Source organism: Hemibagrus wyckioides, linkage group LG29 (genome assembly GCF_019097595.1).
Source record: "Hemibagrus wyckioides isolate EC202008001 linkage group LG29, SWU_Hwy_1.0, whole genome shotgun sequence".
Lineage (NCBI taxonomy): Eukaryota > Metazoa > Chordata > Actinopteri > Siluriformes > Bagridae > Hemibagrus > Hemibagrus wyckioides.
This window is the reverse complement of record NC_080738.1, coordinates 14,379,837-14,402,544: the sequence shown is the minus strand read 5'-3', so window position 1 is coordinate 14,402,544 and position 22,708 is coordinate 14,379,837. Positions and strand designations below refer to the sequence as shown.

Here is a 22,708-nt window from a genome sequence, read left to right as displayed (position 1 = left end):
ATGAAAATGCCTCAGAAATGATACCAATTACAACAAAAGACAGAGCAGATTGCACCTGCTCAGTCCTTTGACTCTGTGGTAGCATCTGCCATTTGTCTGCCGGGGCTCTGCTGCAGACAGGAAGTGAGTGGATAAAATCATAAAGAAGATCAGCTCTGTCCTAGGAGGCACTCTCGGCCCAGAGCAGGTGGAGGGAGAGGAGGATGATAGCCAAGCTATCATGTATGATGGAGAACGACTCTCACCCTCATGCATGAGACTCTGACCACACTATAGTGGCAGGCTACTTTACCCCAACTGTGTGAGGGAGGGGTGTGAGAGACCAGCATCCTACATCATATGCAAGGACACATCTCTATTTTGATAATCATATTATTATTATTATTATTATTATTATTATTATTATTATTATTATTATTATTATTATTATTATCTTCTCTATATTTTTCTATATCTTTATAACAGATTGAAAATGATTGTTAGTATTATTATTGTATTTTTCATATACTTGGTATAATTTTCGTATATCTTTTTTCTTGATCTTTTTTTCTGTTGTTATCTAGTTATCATTTTTAAGTCTCTGTAATAATCTCTATTAAAAAATAATATAGTATATTATATATTATTATAAAAATATTATAAAAATAATATAATAATATAATATAATCTCTTAATAATTATAATAATATTCTCTTGAAAAATAAATAAATAAATAAATAAATAAATAAATAAATAAATAAATAAATAAGCTGTTTGTATATGGTCTCTCCACATGAAATTCCTATATACATGACAAATAAAGGTTTGTTCTTTTTCTAAAAGTAATAATAATAATAATAATAATAATAATAATAATAATAATAATAATAATAATAACTTTGCTGATTAAACATCTAGTTTCTAAAGCAGCCAAGTTTGAGAGAAACTGGCTGGAGAATTCTTGGCTTGCTCGGATGTAAATCACCTCTGAAGCCAGTGAAGCTGGAGAATGTTCTAATCAGAATGGATGAAGTGCTCCAGCGGCTCAGCTGAGGGTGATGGATGGAGTTACGCTGTGGCAGAAGGTCAGGGTGTTGATGAGAATGAGCTACAGATCAGCGCCTTACCAACACTTGGGGTGATGAAACAGCTCCGGACTGGAAGCGCTGTAGACGGTATTGCATTTACAAACCTGCTCCAGGAAACACTTCCTGAACGCAGGACTTTTATTGGAAGCAAAGTGCAATTCACCATGACAGAGAGAGAGAGAGAGAGAGAGAGAGAGAGAGTGTGTGTGTGTGTGTGTGTGTGTAACTCTAATAACACTTAATCTTCACAATAGTTATAATAAGAAATTTTTAACACACACTCAAACACACATATATACGTCTATATACCATCTGGCTTTCTTTGAGCATCTCTCTCTTTCCGCAATAGAATAGATAATTAGTTTAATTACGATCAGATGTAATGAGCCCTATTCGGCCGTATTGGAGAAACGGTTCAAGGTGGTGCAGAGGCGTCAATATATATTTTTTTTTCTTTCTTCCCCCTGCTGAGAAATCAATGAGCTCATTCAGAATCAAATGGAGCTTGAAATGGAAGAGCTGGAGAGAAGAACCGCCCATGCTTGGAAAAAAACCCAAAAAAACAAATACAAACAACAACAAAAACACACACAGCTTGATTATTGCTGCTGTTTTCTCCTGAAAAGCTGTGTTAATGTGCCCGCTACCTGCCCCAGACTGATCCCAGGTGTGGCCTGTACTCAGATGGGGGATTTTAATGCTTACCAGTTATAACGATTCTATTAGAACTGCATGTTTGTATTCCCATGTCTGTATTCTCTTTACACACACAGATCTGTGCAGAGATTACACCATGACACACACTCGCCTTGACATTCTACCACGTTTAACCCCCCGGACATAACTCCAGGTGAATGAGACAAAAAATAGATAAAGTTAATGAGTTGAGCGACAGGCGTTCCGATCAAACCGAAGAGGAAAGATCTTTATCTAAATGAGGGAATGTCCAGGGAGGTGAATTACAGTAAATGTTCACTCACCCAGAGCGGAGACTCTTCTTCTGATCGGGTCACGCTTGTGTCATGACGGTGTGTTAAACCTTTAGACTTGCACTCTTCTCACACTACATCTGCCCCCACGAGGGTGTGAAGGATACTTCAGCCCACCTGAAAGGGAGGTATTCATTGTCAACTCTGAATTAATACATGGTTAATATGTGTTAATGAGGTGTCAATGAAAACTGATGGGAAAAATCAATCAATCAATCAATCAATCAATCAATCAATCAATCAGCAGCAATAGTAGTAATAGTAATATTACTAAATTCCAATAGTATTTTATTAATATTGATTGAATGAGATGAGAAATTTGTACATTTTAATGAGTCACATGTATCTAAACAATGTTAATATGCACTCACTGTTAAACATACACTGATCAGGCATAACATTATGACCACCTGCCTAATATTGTGTCAGTCCCCCTTTTGCTACCAAAACAGCCCTGACCCGTCGAGGCCTGGACTCCACTAGATCCCTGAAGGTGTATGTGCTGTGCTATCTGGCACCAAGATGTTAGCAGTAGATCTCTAAGTTCCCACAGATACTCGAATGGATTGAGATCTGGGGAATTTGTAGGTCAAGTCAACACCTCAAACACGTTGTTGTGCTCATCAAACCATTCCTGGAGCATTTTGCTTTGTGGCACAGCACAATATCCTGCCATTGTTAGCGCTTTCTGCAGTGCACAGGGGTCAGCATGGGCACTCTGACTGGTCTGCGGCTATGCAGCCTCATACGTAACAATGCTGTGATGTACTGCACTTGTGTAGCAAACCCATTTTTCCTGCTTCTAACACATCAACTTTGAGGACAAAATGTTCACTTGCTGTCTAATATATCCCACCCACTAACAGGTGCCATGATGAGGAGATACTCAGTCTTATTCACTTCACCTGTTAGTGGTCATGTAATGTTAGTGGTCAGGTAATGTTATGCCTGATCTGTGTATCAGTGCTGCCATAAAATGTGTTAGAACATGATGCACAGGAAACTTAATGATCGACTGCCAAATGACTGCATTGTTTCCAATCTAACTTGTAGTTCCAACCTCCACCTACTTCACGATAATCCAACACGGTGTTTAGATATTACTTTTCTGAGAAAATGATCAGAGAGGAAGCTGCTGGAGCTGGAGGAAAGTGTCGGCATGCTGGAATTCAAAATTGAAAGAGCTCAGTTTTCAGGGAGTAAATGAATCCGATTCAGTGAATGTTTGGTCCCTACTGTTATCACTACAGGAGGAATACAATAATCTGGATTTCGACTGGCCCTGTCATGGCTCTATCTCTCATAAAAACGTTGGTCTGTCGTTGTGATCGTCGCCCCGGACGGCCTAAACGTGGCTTGACTTCCTGTAACATTTCAAAATATTCTCATCTTTGACATTCCTAATATTAACTAATGGAATGAAAGGAAAGAAGAGATTGTGAGTATACACTGTTTAAGAAACATCATGGGTAAGTTTCGATCGATCGCTCTAATTTCCGATTTGTTCTTCTGCGTTTTAGATCCTTACAGTAATCTTCGATATAAAATGATCTCATTCTAGATCGATAACCTCGACCTGAGGGGCTTGGAATAGTTGTAGCGAGAGTTTATCATCTCAGTGTACCATTTCCTGTTCACTCGCATTCGCTCAGCCTGCTCCATCAATCTGTTTACCTTCCGAACCTGTGCATAAGCTCTGCGCAAACACACACACAAACACACCGTAGTCCTCCGTGACCACTGATATTGTTAGCGCACATGTAACACAAAATATCAAGGTGTTCTGGGGACATAACGTTAGCAAATATGTGCATTCAAAGTGAGAGGGTCTTTCTTCCGTCGTCTCAGGGGGTGCTGATATTATTAGATCTCTCATTCGGAGTCATTCAGATTTCTGTAAAGCTGCTTAGCGACAATCGCTAGGGTTAAATCCACTATACAGATGAAACTGAACCAAACACACACACGCTAGTATTCAACCAAGACACACTAAAAGCTTTCCTATTATTAATCCTATAGTTGAACTTAATACTGTAGTCCTGGTGTTGTGATTTATATGATGGGATTTAAATCAGTCGAGGTTAAATAAATAAATAAATTGAGTAGAACAGCATAAATGTCATAGTCATATCCCTGGAACTTTAAAGTGCCTCATTCAGGTCTATATTTAAAAGCTCTCTGACTGCATTATTCAATGGAAACGCTATCATTTATCCATCACACATGAGAGGTTCTCGCCCACAAGAGTGGGTTTCAGCCAGTCACACCGCACTGCTCCGACACCGGGGTCGTGACAGCTGGAACTTTTTTACTAAATGTCATTGGGAAGGCTTTGAGCCGGGCCGTGGCTGGAGGAGGCTCTGAGATTAATTGCGACTAAACTGACACGGCAAACAGTCGCCTGGTCTCTGACAGCCTGTGTTTCACCGAATATAATACCTGCAACCGTCCATTTTATTAGCAATATCTGATATGCGGTGGCGGCGGCAGAAGCACGATGCATAAAATTCTTAGCATACAGCGGGCATGGCTTCTGGACAGTAAAATATTAGGATAAGGGGAAGGAAGGAGAAAAATTGATTATTGTGTCTGTGTCCGGTGTAGGCTCAGACTACTCTACTCGGCTGACGGGAGAGGAACCTGATCTGGTCTTGGGTCCTTTCTTTCTGGGCCCATTACGGTTGTAAGAGCAGTTATTTGAGTCTGCACTTGTTTTCCTCCGGCCTCTTTCATCAAGGTGTGTCTGCTGCACACTGGATGTTTTCTTGTTGTTTTGTTTGGTCTTTTACACCATTATGTTCAGACTCTAGAGATTTCTGAATACTCAGACCAGCCCATCTGGCACCAAGAACAATACCATTGAGAACACGGTTCTTCCTTGGGATCGGCACTGAGAGTTCACTCTTCAGTGTCCGGGTTAGCACCCTACCCGGGAATCGAACCCGGGCCACGGCAATGAGAGCACAGTGCAAGGAGTATCTGCTATCATACAGCACAGAGCACCAAAACATCATTCACCCCAACAACTATAAGCCAAATGCAAAGCTTTCTATTAAACAGTGTGAATAAGGGTTACTATTATATCACTCTATCCACGTGTCAGTACTAAAGTATTCCTGACATGATCATAACCTTGACTGATCTGTATTTAGACCTCGAAACATGTTGCAAACGATCCCGGCTTCTGCCGAGCTGAAACTTCAAAGCACAATGTAAATGGAGTGTGTTATAAAGTGGAAGAAGGAATCATTCACCGCCTCGTAACAACACACGAATAGATTAGAATACGATTTGCATACATTTGACTTATAGAGTTCTTTAATGCAACAACAAGCTCTGCTTGCCTGCTTTTATTTCAAATAAAATGGGTCTATATGCAAGGCTGCGTCAGGCTTTTGTGGACGAAGCCATTAGCTCTTAGAAAGTTAATAAATCGCATGTGGGTTCGAGCAGGAATAAAGCTATTTTAAGATAAACTGCTCGGACTGATCTGATGAAGCTACATGCTCAGGCCCACACCTCTCGGTTTAAGGTCAATGTTAAATAACCTTTGGAGCAAGTGGTTTGTGTTGTGTCATTTGACATTTGGGTATAATTTAGTTAGATTAAGAGACTGTGCTTCGCTGACATTTACTGCCTTTGGGAACATGCGATGTTCAATCTTACCGGTTTGAAGGGGATGAGGCGGCTGAGCTGCTCCGGCCAGAGGGACGAAAGGATAAAACTCCTCTGAATTTCCCTGTAACAAGACAAAGAGAGAGAGAAAAAAAGAGAGAGAGATAAGGAGTTAGACCATACGGTGAGTCAATATCAATAACTCGCAGGTGGCTGCAACATTTATGAGCTGTTGTTATTCAGGTCAGATTTGGAGATAGCATGGACTACACGGTTTCCAGTGAAGTCACACAAATCTGATCTTTCTGCCCTAATGTAACAGATGGGCTGTGTTTTTAAAGCACACCTCATGGACCTAGATCAGACACGTGAGTGAGACTAGCTACATAGGGCTTTTCCACAATGCAGATAAACATCTCACAGTCATCATAATCATCCAGTAGGGAAAATTTTGGATAAATGATAAATCAACCAGAAAGCGAGAATTGAAGTGAAAAAATTGCCCAAGCAATCATTATAAATCTTGAAGAAAGCTTGATAGTATAAGAATATTGTGATGTTTCTGTAAACTGTAAATAATGTCACATAATTATTGTGAAATGCAGTCTTAAAGCTGGGAAGGAAAATATATATATAATAAGTAAACATGGCCAAAACTTGGCTAGAAATGGAAATGGAATAATTATACCGCTGCCATCTTTTTTTGTTGTTGTTGTTGTTAGGACAGTCTGGGATTCAGTGCAATTCCTTAAAGGAGAAGTTCACTTCCAGAACAAAAATCTACACATCATTTGCTCACCCCCTCGTCATCCAAGATGTTCATGACTTTCTTTCTTCAGTCGTAAAAAAATAATGTTTTGTGAGGAAAACATTTCAGGGTTTTCTCCATATAGTAGACTTCAGTGGTGCCAAAATGCAGTTTATAAGAGCTCTAAACCATCCCAGCCCAGGAAGATGGCTCTTATCTAGTCATTTTCTTAGAAAAAAAAAAAATTTTATACTTTTTAACTACAAAGTCTTGTCTAGTACTAGCTCTGGGATGGGCGTCCACGACGCTACATACTACGTAATCATGTCAGAAGGTCACGCGTGACATAGGCGGAGCTACAGACCCAGTGTTTACTAGCGTGGAGAAGGAGGAGTGCTCCGAAGTTGTTGCGTGTGGAATGACACGAAGTTATATGTCTTTGTTTTAGTTTTTTGTTTAAAATGCACTTCCTTTGTCTTTGCACGTTCGCTTTGTAAACACTGGGTCTGTAGCTCCGCCTACGTCACGAGTGACATTCCGACGTGATTACATAGTATGCAGCATCCCAGAGCTAGCGCTAGACAAGCTTTTGTGGTTAAAAAGTATATAATTATATATTTTTTATTTTTCTAAGAAAATGACTGATGGTTTGGCTAGATAAGACCCTTCCTCCTGGGCTGGGATCATTTAGAGCTCTCTGAAGCTGCATTTAATCTGCATTTTGGAAGTTCAAACTTGGGGCACCACTGAAGTCCACTATATAGAGAAAACACCTGAAATGTTTTCCTCAAAAAATATAATTTCTTTACGACTGAAGAAAGAAAGACATGAACATCTTGGATGGCAAGCGACTGAGGAAATTATTTGTAAATTTTTGTTCTGGAAGTGAACTTCTCCTTTAAGCTCCTGCAGTTGCAGTCTGATAATGTAATTAGGAGAACGTCGCCTTTAAAGAGTCACGAATTGCAAATAAACACATTATTAAGTTATCGGGAAGATTTCGGCATAAAAAAAAACGGACTTCTGTTACTTGCTAGCTACATTAAACTAGTAGAAAATAAATAAATAAATAAATAAATAAATAAATAAATAAATAAATAAATAAAGCAGCAAAAGTCTGATATCAGTCGTGTCTTGGAAGCTTGGATCATGTAAGGCATTGTGCAAATTAAATCTGAACCAGATTCAAGAATTTGCGACCATGGAGGCTCAATTATCGAAATCAATCGAAGGAATCAAACATCTCAGATGTAATCATGGCGTCTTCACCGTTGAGAATCGATCGTTTAAGCCGTGGCGGCTCGGCTCGGCTCGGACTTGTACGACGAAAAGTGTTCATTTGCCCGCGCTGTCTGCAGGGAAGGGAATCGATTTGCTTGATCGACTGAGCAGAACTGCAGTGACCCTGCGCAAGTCCAGATCCAAACAATCGATGGCAGAGTGTTCCAAACAAGCTTACACTAAAGCCACTCGCTCGCAGTCTCGAGCAATCGATAGCGGACAGCGGCGAGCGGGAGACACGGAGATAACACTTCCGCGCGTTATCAGAACAAAGCAGTCGATTTGAAAGGGCATGGCAGAAAAAAGAGAAGGAAGAAAGAAAGAAAGAAAGAAAGAAAGAAAGAAAGAAAGAAAGAAAGAAAGAAAGAAAGAAAGAAAGAAAGCATTATGTCTTATTCCTTTCGTTTTCTCCAAGTGCCTCATTACTTCCTTATTATCTCTGGTACTGTATCGTCAGATGTAGTCGCCTGACAATTTTGACGTTTTTTGGTGTGAGGAAAAATGCAAGACTAAAGTTAATGAGGCACATTTGTCACTTTTTTCCTCTTCTTAATGAGACAATCGTTGCATTTCCTTCATTTTTCAAAAACAAGAAAAGAGAAGGATGAAAAAAGAGGGGGGAAAGAAAGTTTTCTCTTCTCTCTCTCTCTCTCTCTCTCAGTGGCCTCTTCACAGAAACCCCAGAGAGTTTGGTGTTTATACTCACACAAGCTAATTATGCGAGAACGGCTGTTTACCCACTAGATCAAAAGGTTTATTCCCTTTCTTGCGGTCTGATCTAAAAATGACTGCTTTCATTCTGAGCAACCAACAAAGAGCGCCGTGTTCGTGCTCCGCCCGGTTAGCACGCTAATTAATTAGCTGGTGTAATTAGCTTAATGATTCGCAGGGAAAAAAACAAAACATTCTGCTCACACTTCCATCCGGAAGAGTCGGGGTTTCTGGTTACTACGAGTTACGTGTCCCGTGGTTGACGGGAAGCTAGGTTTACTGCGATATATATATATACGGTAGTTACGACGTTACGCGGCAGTCCGAGTTCTCTGAGAGCATATGGCACTTGATCTGCGCCTGTTCTAAATTTAAAGCTTCCCCTTGGTGATTAAAACTTTTTGCTGTGTTTGGAGAGGAGAGTCTGTTTCACACCACACTGCCTCCACTCTTCACAGCAGGAGTGCGTGCTGGATATCTACCAGCTTTCTCAGGTGCCGAGAGCTCCAAACGCTCTCACACACACACACACACACACACATCGCTTCACGCAAATATGACACCATTCTGTCAGAAGCTGTCAACACAGCGCTCGCCGCACCCAGCACGAGCGAGAGAGAGGCAGCGTCTCAGTTTCTGCTGTGCGTTTTTTGCTGAGAACAGCTGGCTGTGTGTCACGCACACGCCTGAAAACACGCCGATAATTAGCGAGATCCGTTCCAGCCTGGACACGGCAGTGGGACGGGAAGAAAGAGAGAGAGAGAGATGAAAAAAGTGAGACACTGGAAATAAATGGTGAGAGAGACTGAGAAGAGAGAGAGAGGGAGAGAGAGAGAGAGAGAGCCAGAAAAAGACCCATGGAGAGCAGAATAAAAGGTGAACAGAAGCAACTGAGAGGTGGGAGCAAATTGATACAGAGATGCAGCGGAGAAAAAGAAGAAGAAGAAGAATCCAGGAGAGAAGGGGAGATAAACAGGGTCAGAGAAAAGGTGAGGGATTTGATGGCGAGAGAGACAAAAGTTTTGTTATATAAAAATAATTCTAAGTTTTGCCACACATATGTTAGTGTTCGACTCGAAACTACAAACTTTAAATGGTGCATTTTGTCTGAAACGGAACATAAGTGTTTCAAATAGTCTGTGTTGGAAATAAACTTTTAATGATGCACCCCGCTGAGTTAAAAGGGCTGCTTATTATTAAGATCGTGGTGTAAGAAAAATCTGGATTTTTAATCACCACACGTGATCTCATAAGCACATGATGAGTTTGTGGGACACGGGGAGTGTGTATTTGAAACTATAGGGGTCACGAGGAGTGTGTAGCGGACACGAGGAGTGTATGAGGAGTGTGACAGGACATGAGGAGTGTGTATTGGACATGAGTTGTCTGACAGGACATAATGAGTGTGTAGGGGTCATGAGGAGTGTGTATGGGTCATGAGGAGTGTGCATGGGACATGAGGTGTGTGAGAGGACATAACGAGTGTGCAGGGGTTATGAGGAGCCTGACAGGACATGAGGAGTGTGTATGGGACATGAGGAGTGTTTATGGGACATGAGGAGTGTGTATGGGACATGAGGAGTGTTTATGGGACATGAGGAGTGTGTATGGGACATGAGGAGTGTTTATGGGACATGAGGAGTGTGTATGGGACATGAGGAGTGTGTATGGGACATGAGGAGTGTATGAGGAGTGTATGAGAAATGTTTATCGTACATGAGGAGTGTGTATGGGACATGAGGAGTGTGTATGGGACATGAGGAGTGTATGAGGAGTGTATGAGAAATGTTTATAGTACATGAGGAGTGTGTATGGGACATGAGGAGTGTGTATGGGACATGAGGAGTGTATGAGGAGTGTATGAGAAATGTTTATAGTACATGAGGAGTGTGTATGGGACATGAGGAGTGTGTATGGGACATGAGGAGTGTATGAGGAGTGTATGAGAAATGTTTATCGTACATGAGGAGTGTGTATGGGACATGAGGAGTGTGTATGGGACATGAGGAGTGTATGAGGAGTGTATGAGAAATGTTTATAGTACATGAGGAGTGTTTATGGGACATGAGGAGTCTATGAGGAGCGTATGAGGAGTGTGTATGGGACATATTGAAAGTTTAGGGGCCACAAGGAGTGTGTAGCGGACATGAGAAGTGTGACAGGACATGAGGAGTGTGTATGGGACATGAAGAGTGTATGAAGAGTGTGTATGGGACATGAGGAGTGTATGAGGAGTATGTATGGGACATGAGGAGTGTGTATGGGACATGAGGAGTGTATGAGGAGTATGTATGGGACATGAGGAGTGTGTATGGGACATGAGGAGTGTGTATGGGACATGAGGAGTGTGTATGGGACATGAGGAGTGTATGAGGAGTATGTATGGGACATGAGGAGTGTATGAGGAGTATGTATGGGACATGAGGAGTGTGTATTGGACATGAGGAGTGTATGAGGAGTGTGTATGGGACATGAGGAGCATATGAGGAGTGTGACAGGAGATGAGGAGTGTGTATGGGACATGAGGAGCATATGAGGAGTGTGACAGGACATGAGGAGTGTGTATGGGACATGAGGAGTGTGTATTGGACATGAGGAGTGTATGAGGAGTGTGTATGGGACATGAGGAGCATATGAGGAGTGTGACAGGACATGAGGAGTGTGTATGGGACATGAGGAGTGTGTATTGGACATGAGGAGCATATGAGGAGTGTGTAAGAGTTATGAGGAGTGTGTATGGGACATGAGGAGCATATGAGGAGTGTGTAAGAGATATCAGGAGTGTGTATGGGACATGAGGAGTGTGTATGGGACATGAGGAGCATATGAGGAGTGTGTAAGGGATATCAGGAGTGTGTATGGGACATGAGGAGCATATGAGGAGTGTGTAAGAGATATCAGGAGTGTGTATGGGACATGAGGAGCATATGAGGAGTGTGTAAGAGATATCAGGAGTGTGTATTGGACATGAGGAGCATATGAGGAGTGTGTAAGAGATATGAGGAGTGTGTATGGAACATGAGGAGTGTGTATGGGACATGAGGAGTGTGTATTGGACATGAGGAGTGTGTAAGAGATATGAGGAGTGTGTAAGAGATATGAGGAGTGTGTAAGAGATATGAGGAGTGTGTATGGGACATGAGGAGTGTGTAAGAGATATGAGGAGTGTGTAAGAGATATCAGGAGTGTGTATGGGACATGAGGAGTGTGTAAGAGATATCAGGAGTGTGTATGGGACATGAGGAGTGTGTAAGAGATATGAGGAGTGTGTAAGAGATATCAGGAGTGTGTATGGGACATGAGGAGTGTGTATGGGACATGAGGAGTGTGTATGGGACATGAGGAGTGTGTATTGGACATGAGGAGCATATGAGGAGTGTGTAAGAGATATGAGGAGTGTGTATGGGACATGAGGAGTGTGTATGGGACATGAGGAGCATATGAGGAGTGTGTAAGAGATATGAGGAGTGTGTATGGGACATGAGGAGTGTGTATGGGACATGAGGAGCATATGAGGAGTGTGTAAGAGATATGAGGAGTGTATATGGGACATGAGGAGTGTGTAAGATATCAGGAGTGTGTATGGGACATGAGGAGTGTGTAAGAGATATGAGGAGTGTATATGGGACATGAGGAGTGTGTAAGAGATATGAGGAGTGTGTATGGGACATGAGGAGTGTGTAAGAGATATGAGGAGTGTGTATGGGACATGAGGAGTGTGTAAGAGATATGAGGAGTGTGTATGGGACATGAGGAGTGTGTATGGGACATGAGGAGTGTGTAAGAGATATGAGGAGTGTATATGGGACATGAGGAGTGTGTATGGGATATGAGGAGTGTGTATGGGACATGAGGAGTGTATATGGGACATGAGGAGTGTATATGGGACATGAGGAGTGTGTATGGGACATGAGGAGTGTGTATGGGACATGAGGAGTGTGTAAGAGATATGAGGAGTGTGTAAGAGATATGAGGAGTGTGTATGGGACATGAGGAGTGTGTAAGAGATATGAGGAGTGTATATGGGACATGAGGAGTGTGTATGGGATATGAGGAGTGTGTATGGGACATGAGGAGTGTGTAAGAGATATGAGGAGTGTGTAAGAGATATGTGGAGTGTGTAAGAGATATGAGGAGTGTGTATGGGACATGAGGAGTGTGTAAGAGATATGAGGAGTGTGTAAGAGATATGAGGAGTGTATAAGAGATATGAGGAGTGTGTAAGAGATATGAGGAGTGTATAAGAGATATGAGGAGTGTGTATGGAACATGAGGAGTGTATATGGGACATGAGGAGTGTATATGGGACATGAGGAGTGTATATGGGACATGAGAAGTGTATATGGGACATGAGGAGTGTATATGGGACATGAGAAGTGTATATGGGACATGAGGAGTGTATATGGGACATGAGAAGTGTATATGGGACATGAGGAGTGTGTATGGGACATGAGAAGTGTATATGGGACATGAGGAGTGTGTATGGGACATGAGAAGTGTATATGGGACATGAGGAGTGTGTATGGGACATGAGGAGTGTGTATGAGACATAAGGCATGTGTATGGACCATGAGTGTGAGGGAATAGAGTGTGAGAGAGACTGAAGAAGGTATATAATAAGTGAGTGTGATTTAAACCTGAAGAAGACAAACAGATCATCTGAGACACAGAGAGAGAGAGAGAGAGAGAGAGAGAGAGAGAGAGAGAGAGAAAAAGCATTAGGCAAAGGAGATGAAATTGAATAAAGGAAATAAAGGAAGACGAGGTGTCTGGCTAAAGGCCTTTTTAAGAAACCCGAGCCTCGCGTCGCTGCATGCCTGCACTCTCACTGCTGAAAACGATATAGCATCGATCATATATTATAAAACTATTTCCTGCCTCAGCATACGTGGCCTTCAGGTCTATAAAGGGCTTGCAGAGAGTATCGCCTTCCATCTTACGATCCCACAGGAGCATCCACTAATCCATTCCTTCATCCATCCATCCAGCCGTTCATCCATCTAGCATTCCAATTAGAGCGCGATTCCTGTTAGGGCGCAGCAAAGAGGCGCTGAATGTTGCCGCTTTTTATTAGTCCTCATCTCATTTCAGGGCTCGCATACGGGAGGCGAAGAAAGACTTAAAAAAAAAAAAAATCCTTGAGCATGTGGGAATTAAAGGTCTTTCCAGCATCAGCTGAGCTTCCAGAAGACAGAAGAACCTATAAGAAGCTATAGTATCATTCATTCTTTCCACAGAGAAGATTTTCTCACCTATCTAATCAAGTCATGAGTAAAGTTTCCATCCTGAAGCCTTCCACATATATACATAATATATATATATCTATCTATTCAAACCGCTGCTTTCTGTGGACGCCGTTCCTGAAGAGACGAGAAGTCGGAGTGCTCCGTCTGGAGCCACGTAACAGTTTTGGCAAACCCCATGTACCTCTAATGCCCCTTTATTTTAATATAAGGAGCTACACTCTATTTCCAGATTCTCCAAATAAAAAAAAAAAACCCTGCAGGTTTCTTAGAATAGAATAGAAAAGAAGAAGAAGAAGCAGAAACCTGGCTGAGTAAAATAATGCAGAGTGTATTTGAGATTTATTATATAAACCTTCTTGTCATGATATAAATCTTATTTGTGTGTGTGTGGGTGTATGATTTATGAGCAGGGAAAAAGCAGAAGAGCTTTTTTAGGTCATGTAAATGCAACGCTCTCTCTCTCTCTCTCTCTCTCTCTCTCTCTCTCTCTCACACACACACATATACACCCTCACACACCCTCACATTAATTTTGGAGTTCTAGGAGAAACTCCTTGCTGCTCTTAAGTGGGCTAGACAGCAGGGGGCGGAAAATAAAGCAATAGTCATAAATCTAAAGCGCACGGAGAGAAAAGGGGAGGCACAAAAAATAGGCTGGATAGAGAAAACAAAAAAAAGAAAGGAATGTGTAGGGCTGCGTGAGATGAGATAAATCCGGAAAAAGGGATGACATCAGTGGGAAGGATCATGCCGAGGTTTGTTTCTGGCAGTTCCTAAATCAACCACTAGTCTGTGCTATTGATCCAGTAATGTGGGACTCTCCATTAGTGACCTAGATATGGAGCAATGTGACACACGTGCACGTGCACTACTCTGCCATTAGGGGCTCTAGACGCACACATGGGCGCAAAGCTTTTTCTCCTTTAATAAACACATCAGCGGAGATCCTCGTGCTCTCCTTATTGAGATGTATGTACTGTAGCGCGTTAATAAAAGTACGTCGCTCGCCCGTACCTGCTTAGCTAACGCTAAACGATTCGTTGTCAGTGAAGTGAAACTGGCTTCGTGTTCCAACGGTGAAGTGGTTACAGACCAGGGCTTCCAGATTGCATCAGTGGGTTAATGATGAGGGGTGGAGGAAATCACACAACGAATAAAAACACAATGGATCACGCTGTTCTAATCACGTGAGGCAGATTAGACGTGGTACGATTCATCGTCCACACTCACGCGGTCATCTAGGCAGCCGGTCGTGTTACATATGTGACACTGCTGATCTTCTAGGAATTTCACACACAACAGTCTGGTGCAAACTTCCATGCTAGGTTTAAAGTATTAGAGTAAGAGATTTCCCCCACTGTGATGTTGAACCTGTGCACGTCTATCGTCAGGATTTCACTGCTGCCACATGATTGGCTGATTAATTAACTGCATAAATGACTTCCTAATAAAGTATACTACGCATTATCCCGCAGAGCTGGGATTGTTCTAGGATGTTATCGTTTCCATAGTAACAACGTTTCATAAGGACTTGTACAGTATATATGGCAGGTTTCTATGTTTAAGAGATGTTTATTTTTGCCATTTTTGGAAGGAGTCTCCAGTGTCAGCAGTCTGTAAATATTCAAAGGTTGTTTTCTATTTATTCAGGCCCAGGAAAGTCTTCAGGATGGAAGGATTTCGGTTAGTAACATGACAAGATGTTTTTTTCCCCCCTTTTTTTATTTATCAAAAGAGACAAATGATAGACAGGTGAAGAAAGGATGGTTTATCGCTGTTATGATAATAAGTAAGCGATAATAAAAACAAACTTGTTTTGCAGCCAATCCAAAATGAAAAAATTACTTTGCAGCAAATAAAAAAATAACTCGGCCTTTCACTCCACAACTTCATAGCTTTCCAATATCATTTCCATATAAATACAAAATAAAGTATATATATATATATATGTTAGCAAGCTGTTTTTATTATTATTATTATTATTTATTCGGCTCAAAATAAGTTTATAGAACTTACAGGTTTGCCTGTAAAATAAAATAAAATAAAATAAATAATAAATAAAATAAATTAAATGAAATGAAATTACATAATAAATAAAATTAAATGAAGTTAAATAATAAATAAATAAAATAAAATAAAATGAATAATAAATAAAATAAAATTAAATTACATAATAAATAAAATTAAATTAAATTAAATAATAAAAAATAAAAAATAATAATAGATTAAATTAAATTACATATAAAATAAAATTAAATTAAATTAATAAAAAAAAAAAAAAAAATAAAATAAAAGTAAATTAAATTATAAATTAAAAAAATTAATAATAAAATAAATAATAAATAAAATTAAATAATAATAATAAAATAATAATTAAATTAAATTTACTAAAAAACAAATAAATACATTAATTAATTAATTAATTAATTAATTAATTAACTAATTAAAATAAAAATAAAATAACATTAAATTATAAAATGTTATAAATAATATGTAATAAATATTATAAAATATAAAAAGTTCTTTAGAGTAGCTAAGGGTTGCGTGATCGAAGCTAACTTTTTTTTTTTTTTATTAATGTTCATAAGAATAATACCTTTAAATGGTTTCCCTAACTGTTGTGGCTAAATTATCTAAAGAAGAGCTCCAGTTCAAAAATGATGCACTGCAAAACTCTGACATTTGGACTGGATTCCCGTGAGAACTGCGGGAGTTGAAAACATGCGCTTTTTATTGGAAGTGAATGGGGGAGATGAATGACCGGGAAAACTTTTCCAGGGATAAAGTGCTCCAGAACTTTTAGGCGAATGTATTAAAGGTTGTTGGCTTACTAGAACCTCGTTGTTTTAAACACAGGTCAATAGTTTATCAGCAAGACCTGTTCTCATGAGGCGTACTTGTGTACAGACACAGCCGGTGGTAGTAATTAACAGCAGTAGGGGGAAAAAAAATAAATAAATTAAATAAATAAAGTGGAGTGTGAGTACGTACATACACTCACCCTAGAGGAGTCAATGGGGAAACTGGCAGCCGTCTAGTGTGTGTGTGTGTGTGTGTGTATGAACGAGAGAGTGGGAAAAACACACTTCTTCGTGTGAGAAGTGTTTATGTTCTTATTAAATATTCCATTTTTACAGGCTAATGTATTCCACTATTGGCTCTGAGGTGCTTTCTTCGGCTCGCTCTATATTAGTCCCCGAATGCATGGCTTTATTGCCGTATTCAGAAGTAGGACACAATTTAAATACTCGCTCGCTCAGTCACTCTGTCGGAAACTGTGTGTGTGTGTGTGTGTGTGCCAGCCAGTTTTACTAGTGGAGCACTTTTTATTTCCAATCGACGTTGCAGAAATTCAGCTCAACACCACTAATGAGGAAGAAGAGGGTGATGATATGAAGGATAAACTCCCCAATGATGGAACAATCTCACACACACACACCCACACACACCCACACACACACACACACACACACAGGGCAACAAACCTCCTTAATTAGTAAGAAAGCACTATAGATGACATCTAAACCTGCTGAAAGCTCTGATTTGCGTACCGGATTAGTGAATAGTTTTGACAGTCAGGTCAGGAGTTTTTCGATCTGAGACGTGGCTCACGACAACGATCTCAGGTTTCAAAGGAAACAGGGCTTGCTGAACATCCCTCAACATCACTCAACATTCTACAGTTTGACTTGAATCCAGATGGAGAGGGATGTTTGGGCTCTGATGTGCCATCTAGTGGATGCCACTCTTAATCCTCCAGATGTACACTAGATGTACCCAGGTGAGTTTGTAGAGCAGTGTGGATCGCATACGTGCACAGAGTCGAGTACAAATGAGCCTGAGAAAGTTACAGTAGTGTGTGTGTGTGTGGGTGTGATTGTAGTGTTATTCAAACCTGGGATTTACATGCTAAACAAAAAAATGCAAAATGATAGATAAATAAAACACAACTCTCTCTCTCCCTCTCTCACACACACCCACATATGCACTCACTAACACAAACACTCGAAGGTACAAAGAGTTTCACAAACAATGAATGGTCATTACCCAGGGACTGTTGGTGAATGCCACCAGAGTGTGAACTGAGCGCAATGACGAGGACAGTATCACACATTTACGACCCGTAATGCCTCTTTCTCCAAAAGCATTCACATATCTGAGATGCTACCAGTTACAGAGCGAGAATATAAAATGCCTTGAGAAACCCTGTCAGATGAGCATGCACCACTTAAACAGATGCTCATATATGTGCTCGAAAACCTGCCCACATTATCACTAGTGCTCTTCAAGGGGATGCTCACTCGCAGCCATTCACATAGTTACTCCCTCTGTTAATGATATATATACCACACACACACACACACACACACACACACACACACACACACACACACACACAGAGGAGAAAGAGGGTGTGGCCAAACTGCACACATTATCCTCTTATTCCTATATTAAATAAATTCCAAGATTTCCATATTCATTCCCCCATTATAACGGAGAACATACACCGATCAGGCAAAACATTATGACCCCTGCCAGGTGAAGTGAATAAGACTGATGATCTCCTCATCATGGCCCCTGTTAGTGGGTGGGATATATTAGAGGCAGCAAGTCAACATTTTATCCTCAAAGTTGATGCAGGAAAAGTGGACAAGCGTGAGGATTTGAGCGAGTTTGACGTGATGTCTAGACCACTGGATCAGTGATGGCTAGACCACTGGATCAGAGCATCTCCAAAACTGCAGCTCTTGTGGTGGTGTTCCCGGTCTGCAGTGGTCAGTATCTATCAAAGGTGGTCCAAGGAAGGAACAGTGGTGAACTGGCGACAGGGTCATGGACGGCTAAGGCTCATTGATGGACGTGGGGAGAGAAGGCTGACCCGTGTGATCCGATCCAACAGACGAGCTACTGTTGCTGAAGAAAGGTGTCAGAATACACACTACAATACACAATATTATGCAGGTGGTCATAATGTTATGCCTGGTAGATGTAAAATCTTTTGTATTTAATGGATGTCCTGGTACGGATGATGAAGCCCGAGTTATTTTCATTTCTCTTCCACACAGGAAGAAATGGAAACCTAATTATTTTGCACTTTCATTCGACATCAGTCTAGTCAGTCAGATTTGATCATCGACAGGTTAATTCTTTAATGCCCTTTTCCTTACCACACACACATCTCTCTCTCTCTCTCTCTCTCTCTCACACACACAGACTCACACACACACTCTTACTCATACACTCATCTCTCTCTCTCTTTCTCCGCGTCTTCTTTGACTACCCTATAAATAAGTAGTGAGCCTGACCTGCTTAATATCGTTTATTTCACACAAATGTGGCATACGAAGAAGAGAGGGAGAAAACAAATGCAGACATTTATTTCATGTCATTCAATTCAACTAAAGAATTTCAATGTGGTTTTGACTACTGGAAGAGGTCGTACGCTGCCCCGTAGCGTAAAGGCTTTTATTTTTTTTATTTTTTTGTTACACTTTCTTGTTATTAAAATGGTAGAAATCACCACCCACCCCTAGCATCATCAAAGCTATTATATTCCGTATTTAGATATGACACTTATTAGCCTGCTTGGTCACTTGGATTGAATGGCTTCTGAAACAATTACAGCTATAAATACCGTGGACCCAATCTGTAATAAAACTAATATTTGAATAGATGGATTTTGTTAATAAAAATGATTTATAATACAGTATAAAAGGAGAGCCCGGGCTGGACAAAGTTTGAGCAGCCCTTTTCTACGCTATATTCCCTGACACTTTAATGACCTTCAGAGAAAAATGAAGGTTGAGAATGGCAGAGCTGTAAGATGACAGACTCTCCCCTTTCTATCTCTCTCTCTCTCTCTCTCTCTCTCTCTCTCTCACACACACACACACATATGCACATGCCATCGTCTGCTTTTGACATTTATTGTTTACCAAATGAGATGCATTGAAATGAAGTGCTCTTTAAAGATAGCTGGAGGGCTGACGGTTCTGTCATTTTACAAGGACTTTGTGTGTGTGTGTGTGTGTGTGTGTGTGTGTGTGTGTGTGTGTGTGTGTGTGTGTTTGGGGAGGGGGAGATCAGGGGTGAGTGTGTGTCATATGGGATGCATGACCATTTAGTTATTTTTTTTTACACGACGAGGGCTGAATGAAGTAAAAAAGGTAGAAAGAAATTGAAAAATAGAATAAGAAAGAAAGAAAGAAAGAAAGAAAGAATCACGGCTAGGTGCTGTTGTACGACTAGCGTTATTTAGCTCCATTTCGGTGTGTGTGTGTTTTGGCTATAAGGCCTGTCAAACACAATTGCGGTTAAGGACACAGAAGAGACTCAAGATGCCCCTGTAACCCCCCCCCCCACACATAACCCCCCCCCAAACAGTCTCTGAGCTGCAGGTTTCTGTAGTGAAAGAGATGGGACACACACACACACAGAGAGAGAAAGAGAGTCAGCAGACTCACTAACACTCTCTCTCTCTCCCAGTTTATTTACACACTCGATCCTGCAGGGATTTTGACTTCTTCTGGTCTCGGGCTTGGCTATAAATAAATATTCCTCTCCCACAACACGAGTCCTGAACAGCTAAAAGCAGCCCCTCTGCACGAGGCGTTTATATAAGTCTCCGAAAGCACCCTGCATGCTGCTACACCCCTCAGAGCGCTTCTCGGGGCACGGAGCGCGTGACGGCAGATCAAACTGATCAAATGGTACTGACAAATAACGAGGCGGTGCTATAAATATTCCCCCGAAAAAATATAGTAGTGTTCGTGGGGGTGTATGTGGCTGCTTCAACCTGGTTCTCTCCCACACAACTCCCAGCAACTCTCCAGTCCAGACTGGGAAAAATGCATGGTATTTAATTATATAGCCACATAGCTAAAAGTCTTTTCTACAGCATACTGCGTCGTGATTGGCTCGATTCATTCCTCTTTAAGGGAAACCAGATTGTAGAGCTGTTCTGGTGCACTTCAGTAAATTAGCCACTGATAAAGGGTGCTTCGTTAAACAGAAATAATCCTGATTGTCTGCATTTGTTTTCCCTCCTTGCTCATTCATGCTATCTTACTGATTAGCAAGAATGCGTAATCGAACCCTTATGTATTTTTCAATCCAACCTGTGAGTCAGACGCCACAGCGTGTCTGAAAAAGTTGATTCTGTGTGAAACCCATGAACCTGGTGGCTCTGCTGATGTGTCAGGATGCATTAGCGCTCCTGCGGCAAACGTGGCCACGGGCGTGGCGGTGCGAGGACGGGTCTCGCTCTGAGTAATCGGATCGCACGCCGCGTTAGCACTCGTACTTAGCGCTGTCTGATCACCCGGAAGGGATGTTCGTTTTTAATCTGAGACCTTACAAACTACACGCTGCGTCTATTGTCTCGTTGTCTGTCGCTAGCGCTTTTCTTTGTCGTAAACCCTTAATCAGGTGGCCAGGAAACTGAGAAAGGGAGGAGACAAAATCAGAACACTTAGCACTATGAAGGAACACGCTAGATTAAAACAAAAGGTTTTGTTTATACATCCATATTGATTCATTTCTAACAACAGGCTGTTTTTATTAGCCTCGACCGTCCCGCTCTCCCGCTTCGGGACTCGCTGTGGATTCCTGCAAAATTTCTTTCAATCGTCCCTTATTTCCATATTAGCGAGTTGAGCTGGGCTAATGAGTCATCCACTCTCTCTCTTTCTCTCTCTGTCTGCCTTTCTTTCTTCCCCAAAAGCCCTGCTCAATTACTGTTTTTTTTCCTTCTTCTCATTCTTTAATTGAGGGGAAGGAGAAGGCTTTGTGCTTGAGATAAATTAGAACAGGAGATGGAAATAATCGCCGGTGTCTCATTGTTAGCTGCGGCCCGCCGCACATTGTCCGGAGTGACGGCTCTGGAAGGCGGAAAACACAAAGAGGGAATCGGGGGGGTGGTTAGAGGCTTTTGTTCTTTTTAGATGCGCTTTCGATTCAGGTATCGAATGAAACGGATATAATTCCTGGCCCGTGCGCCTTTGTGTCCCGTGGCATCTTCATTTCTCCTACGAAAAGACGTGCCTGTTCAAAACGTTCTGCGTGAGTCCGTCACCTCGTGGAGAAGAAGATCTCCCGATTGGGAACGATGTTTTGTCTGTAAATAGAGAGCTTTATCCAGGAGAGGACATACAATCGATATTTCTCACAGGAGCCTATTACAGAATGCAGCCTTTTATACATCAGACTCGCTTTTTCGCTTCTTGTTGCTTTTTATATCTCTCCTCGTTCTTATCAGATCTTGAGAGTTTCTGGTTACTCACGGATCCATCAGAGACGAGTATATATCTATTGCTAACTGCCAGTCTGGCGATATTTTTTTCAAACAATTATAACATCAGCAGCCATGACTGCTGAACCGAGTATGGTCATGAATTTCAAATCCCGATAATTAGATGTTCGTCCTTTGTCCGGAGGATTCATGGCGTCGCTTTGTGTCCAGGCCGCGGTGATCAGACCCAGGCTGGGAAATGCAGATAAAGGTGAAAGTGACTGGCTACGGTAAAACTTGGAATAGAAATCTCCAAGAACCATATCTCATATCGTGTTTTCAACTTGAACAAAGTTCGCAAGGATAATCCATGGTTGAAGGTCAAGGTTCGTGCTGAATTGTGTGTGTGTGTGTGTGAGAGAGAGAGAGAGAGAGAGAGAGAGAGAGAGAGACAGATCTTCATAGAGTATCCACATACTGAAGGTGCCTGACTTGCTCTGGCTCTCTCGCCTCACAGGCATGTGATGTGAGTGAGGGATTATGGGAGTTGTAGTATTTGGCCTGGGGAACTGCAAATATATTGGAAAGATAAGTGAAGATTGTCCTCTTCACCTGAAGATCTGCTCTTTCTGTTTGCCAGTAACAAAGACAGGGGGAGAGAGAGAGAGAGAGAGAGAGAGAGAAAGACACATACAGAGAGAGAGAATGAGAGACAGAGACACACACAGAGAGAGAAAGAGAGAGAGTGACAGAGACACACACACAGAGAAAGATAGACAGAGACACACAGAGAGAGAGGGAGGAAGGAGAGAGAGAGAGAG

The 22,708-nt window shown here is 41.4% G+C and overlaps 1 protein-coding gene across 32 annotated transcripts in view; it reads right to left on the bottom strand.

Annotated features, from left to right (window-relative positions):
• The window catches only part of LOC131349460 (receptor-type tyrosine-protein phosphatase delta-like), a 403,614-nt gene that overhangs the window by 273,813 nt on the left and 107,093 nt on the right, over positions 1 to 22,708 (bottom strand). For all 32 annotated transcript variants that reach the window (XM_058385154.1, XM_058385153.1, XM_058385162.1 and 29 more), the window contains exons 5-6: positions 5,723 to 5,795; positions 2,048 to 2,173 (exon numbers count right to left, since the gene is read on the bottom strand). The gene's annotated coding sequence lies outside the window, so the exon portion shown is untranslated. The remainder of the gene's footprint in view (positions 1 to 2,047; positions 2,174 to 5,722; positions 5,796 to 22,708) is intronic.